We start from the raw sequence: 6,000 nt of genomic DNA, 5'->3' as shown, positions 1-6,000 counted from the left end.
CCCAAGTAAAACAAATTACAGGTACATTTAAAAACACCAGCCGTAGCCGGTTTTGCTCAATGGATAGAGCATCGGCCTGTGGACTGAAGGGTCCTGGGTTCGATTCTGGTCAAGGGCACATGCCCAGATTGTGGGCCTGATCCCCAGTAGGGGGCATGCAGGAGGCAGCTGATCAATGATTCTCTCTCATCATTGATGTTTCTATCTCTCTCTCCCTCTCCCTTCCTCTCTGAAATCAATAAAAATATTAATAAATAAATAAATAATAAAAAACATCAATTATCTTCCTCCTTTTTTCACATGTGAATCAGTCCTGGGTCTTTGTAGGGAACCCAGGAAGTTCTGGGTCTTTCCCACGGAGCATATCTTTTAAGTGATTCCAGAAATCACAAAATCATCACAAAAACCCTGACCCTTCCACCTACAAGCTACCAGGAATTGGGGCTGGAGATCTGTTGTGAAAAGGTCAACCTTGAGTTATGGTGGAATCACAAGATTGGAGAAGAATCTGCTGGCAATTAGAAGGAACTATTCTTCCCTCTACTTCTTAAACTCTGACTTAGGCTAATAAAAAATGTGTCCTGTAGCTTTGGAGAAGTGACTCCATAAAACTTCTCTCTACAGACATTTAAAAAACAACTTTTAAATAGAGGTACAAAATAGTAACCATACATGTAGACGAAGGGGAAAACTATATTATTAGAATTAGTTATGAGAATTAGGTTTAGGGATTAGGAAAGCCTCTGTGTAGTTAAGTACAGAATGCTATAGGAGAGGCACTCAGCCCAATCTTGAGAGATAAAAGGTGTTCCAGAGTAAATCATATCTTGCTGAAGCCTAAGGATGAGTAAGAGTTAGGCATATCCCTGGCCTGCGTTGCCCAGTGGTTAGAGCCTGTGCACTGGAGGGTCACAGGTTTGATTCCCAATCAAGGGCACTTACCTGGGTTGTAGGTTCCATTCCCAGCCCCATGTGGGAGGTAACCAATTGATGTGTCTCTCTCACATTGATGTTTTTCTCTCTCTCTCCCCCTCTCCCCTTTCATCCATTCTCTCTAAAAATCAATGGGAAAAAATCCCCAGGTGAGGATTAACAACAACAACAAAAAAAAAGAGTTAGGCATAAAGTAGGGGAAAGCAGACCAGAACAAAAGGTGGGAATAGGGAGGACCAGCTAAGAGTGTGCTTAGTAGCTATTAGAAGCACATGAGTCAACAGTGGTGCAAGCTATAGAGACATTTAATGATTTTATACACCAACACCTGCAGTCACAGACAGTTTTTGCCCATTGAGTATGATGTTGGCTGTAAGTTTGTATAAGGCTTTTATTATGTTGAGGTATCCATAAAAGCCTTATACAAACTTACAGCCAACATCATACTCAATGGGCAAAAACTAAAACCATTTCACCTAAGAACAGGAATGAGACAGGGATGCCCACTTTCACCACTCCTTTTCGACACAGTACTGGAAGCGCTAGCCATAGCAATTAGACAAGAAGAAGAAATAAAAGGTATCCAAATTGGAAAAGAATACATAAAACTGTCATAATATGATACTGTACATAGAAACCCTAACGACTCCATCAAAAAATTATTAGACTTAATAAATGAATTCGGCAATGTAGCAGGATACAAAATTAATGCCAAGAAACCTATGGCATTTTCATACACCAATAGTGAACGTACAGAAAGAGAGATTTTTTTAAAAATCCCATTTACCATCGCACACAAAAAAGTAAGATACCTAGGAATAAACTTAACTAAGTAGGTAAAAGACCTGTACTCAGAAAACTACAGGACACTGAAAAAAGAGATAGAGGACGACATAAACAAATGGAAGAATATACCATATTCATGGATTGGTAGAATCAACATCATTAAACTGTCCATACTACCCAAAGCAATCTACAGATTCAATGCAATCCCCATTAAAATACCAACAGCATATTTCAAAGATCTAGAACAAACTCTCCAAAAATTCATCTGGAATAAAAAAAGACCCCAGATAGCCACAGCAATCCTGAAAAAAAGAACAAAGTTGGAGGGATCACAATACCAGATATCAAGCTATATTACCAAGCCACAGTTCTCAAAACTGCCTGGTACTGGCATAAGAACAGACATATAGACCAATGGAACAGAACAGATAACCCAGAAATCGATCCAAGCCATTAATATTTGACAAAGGAGGCAAGAGCATACAATGGAGTCAAGACAGTCTCTTCAATAAATGGTGCTGGGAAATTTGGTCAGATACATGCAAAAAAATGAAACTAGATCAACAACTTACACCATACACAAAAACAAACTCAAAATGGCTAAAGGACCTAAATGTAAGACGGGAGACGATAAAAATCCTACAAGACTCCATAGGCAGCAAAATAGCAGACTTATGTCATAGCAATATCTTTACCGACACAGTTCCTAGGGCAATGGAGACTAAGGAGAAAATAAACAAATGGGACTATATCAAAATAAATAGCTTCTGCACAGCAAAAGAAAACCAACAAAACAACAAGAAAGCCCACTGCATGGGAGAACATATTTGCCAATGCTATTTCAGATAAGGGCTTAATCTCCAAAATTTACAGAGAACTCATTCAACATAACAAAAGGAACATAAATGATCCAATCAAAAAATGGGCAAAGGACCTAAATAGATACTTTTCGAAAGAGGACATACAAAAGGCTGAGAGACATATGAAAACATGCTCAAAGTCATTAATCATTTGAGAGATACAAATCAAAACAACAATGAGGTACCATCTCACACCTGTCAGAATGGCAATCATCAACAAATCAACAAACGACAAGTGCTGGCAAGAATGTGGAGAAAAAGGAACCTTTATGCACTGCTGGTGGGAATGCCAACTGGTGCAGCCACTGTGGAAGACAGTATGAAGTTTCCTTAAAAAGTTAAAAATGGAACTGCCATTTGACCCAGTGATCCCACTTCTAGAACTATGTTCCAAGACCAGAAATACCAATCAGAAAGGATATATGCACCCCTATGTTCATAGCAGCACAATTTACAATAGCTAAGATTTGGAAACAGCCTAAGTGCCCATTAGCAGATGAGTGGATTAAAAAACTGTGGTACATCTACACAATGGAATACTCCACTGCTATAAAAAAGAAGGAACTTTTACCATTTGCAACAGCATGGATGGAACTGGAGAGCATGCTAAGCAAAATAAGCCAGTTGGAGAAAGATAAATATCACATGATCTCACTTATATCCTAAGAGGGAATATGCTAATTGAGCATCATGCCCTCACAAAGATGGTGGCACCCACAGCCAATAAGAAGGGAAGGGAATATGCTAATTGACTGCCACGCCCTCAAAGATGGCAGCGCCCACAGCCACAAGGAGGCGGTGCCCAGTCCCCTCACCCCCGCCGGGGTGGCAGGCACACAGGTCCAGCCACTCTGCACACCTGCCTCCGGAGTCCCCAGTCCCCTCAGCCCCCCAGCCACCGAGGGCCGGCCCGAGGCTCAGGTAACCAGGGCCAGCCAAGGCTTGTGCTGCCAGCAGTGGCAGCAGCAGAGGTGTGATGGGGGCATCGCCTTCCCCCGATCGCCAGGTTGCCTCCCGCCCCTGAGGGCTCCCAGACTGTGAGAGGGGGCAGGTCGGGCTGAGGGACCCCTCCCCCCCCAACTCCAGTGCATGAATTTTCATGCACCGGACCTCTAGTGTGGGATATAATGATAACATAATTGGTTATGCTAATATGGACACAGACACCGGGGAGGTAGAGACTTGCCTGGGGTGGGTATGGCTGGGCGGGGGGCGAGGGGGTGTCAATTGGGGAAAAAGGAAGCATATGTAAAACTTTAGACAATAAATTTTTTAAAAAGCCCTGACTGGTTTGGCTCAGTGGATAGAGTGTCGGCCTGCGGACTGAAGGGTTCCAGGTTTGATTTCGGTCAAGGGTATGTACCCAGTAGGGAGTGTGCAGGAGGCAGCTGATCGATCTTTCTTTCTCATTGGTGTTTCTAATTCTCTATCCCTCTCCCTTCCTCTCTGTAAAAAAATCAATAAAATATATTTTTAAAAAATAAAACTATGTCTGGTGCCAGGTGGGCACTGGAAATATCAGGGGGAACACTTGGTCAAGAATATGAGTGTCTAACCATGATGTTGTACCTCTGAAACTAATACAAAATAATATGGAATGTAAATGGGAATTGAAAAATAAACAATTGCTGTGGGGAAAAAAAGAGAACCAGAGATTAAAATTAAATGTCTCAGTTACTGTTCTGAGGCTATTTCTTTTCTTGTCATGTATTATAAGGAATCTAATATCATTGATTTGTGTTAATTTCATCTACCCAATTATAAACTCCTTCAAAGAAAGGACTATCCTTTGTAAAGAGATGGGCTCTACATAAAACACTGTTGGTATTTTGAATCTGGATACCAACTCTACATACTTCCAATTGGTTCATTTAACTTGCAGACATAGGAATCCTTGCTTCCATGTGCTGTCCTTCCTTTGCAAAGATGTTTCTGGGAGTGGGTAATTAGTTAAAATGTTTGTTCCACTCTCAATCTGTCCTCAATCTTCCTATATCCAAAGACTTTGTAGCCATGGGACAAAGTAAAATCAGTTACTTCCAGTGCATTACTGCTTCATGATCAACTGAATTAACTAACCCCAGAGAACATATTGAGACTCTGAGACTGGGAAACTGACAAGTCACTTTTGTGAACATCACCTTACAACCAAGCATTAGGGTCAAACTCATAAACTACTAGAAGGAACAAAATAGGCAGCAGGTTAGCAACTTGCAGTGACCTGGAGGAAGAAGTGCTGCTCCTATATTTCTGAGTTCAAAGGCAACAAGTCTAGCCAGAAATTCAGGGTATTTGAATGTCAACAAAAGCATGTCTAAACCTATAGAAAATTTTTATATGAATTTGAGCCAAAATTTTGAAAACATGCCTAGAAACAGAATCTCAACGAATTGAGAAAATGCTCTGGAGAATGGCCGCTTTGCAGCTAATTTTATACATTTAGAATCAAAGGAAGGTTACATGAAATCCACTGGTGATACATTAAGGAAGCAGGAGAAATCAAAGCAGGGAAAGCAAAGGAGGGACACATCTAAGATTGGATAAAAAACAAAATGGAAAAGCACATACGTCTTTTACATGGGTAGAGGATAATTATAGTACATAGACATGGTGTGCGGGCAACAAAATAACAGTGAGTTTTACGGTCTCGTGTTCTGGTGCTGCAGGTTGGGCTTTCCAGAGATCTGAAGAAGAAAATTACTCTGACATTTCAAAGTTGTTATCTTAGCTGCGTAAGAACAATGGGCAGGGCTCACTTAAAGATTGACCTTTGCTAAGGAAGCTATAGGACTGGGACATGACTATCCACCGTGACCTACCCAGTTAGGAATTTATTATTAGACCATCTTGTGTGGTCACTTTCTGTCACTGAGCTTGCCAAGCCTGCCAAGTAATCCCCTTTTGCTTCACAAGTTAAGGAAGCATCTGCAAAGCAAGCACCGTCTTCAGTGGGGGACTGGGAAGGTCTCGGCGGCTGAATTCCCCCAACTCCCGCGTCCTGTGGCGCCATCTTGGGGGCAGGGAACAAGTGATTTTAACCCAGGACGGAACTCAGGTGCTTTCCACAGAGGAAAGTGGCTCTGAGGGAGGCTCTCTGAAGGGAGAAAAACATAGTCGTTCCTAGAGTCCCTGTGACTGGAAAGGCCCCAATTCTCAGTAATTCATTTACTGACAAATGCTCCTGTGAAACACCCAAGGATCCACACTTTCGGTTCACAAGTATGAAGAATTTTCTAGGAAAGGAGTAAGACACCTACGCTTCTTCGTCACCACATTCTAGCCTGTTTGTGACTCCACTTCAAAAGGGCCAACACAGAGACTCAAACGCGGAATCTTCCCCCGCCGCACCCGCCAGGGAACTAGCCTCACGACCGAGCTTTGCGCATGCACAGTCTGCCCGCGCGGCCGCTCTGCGCAGGCG

Source organism: Plecotus auritus, assembly GCF_963455305.1.
Source record: "Plecotus auritus genome assembly, chromosome: 7".
Taxonomy (NCBI): Eukaryota; Metazoa; Chordata; class Mammalia; order Chiroptera; family Vespertilionidae; genus Plecotus; species Plecotus auritus.
Note: the sequence above shows the minus strand (reverse complement) of the source record.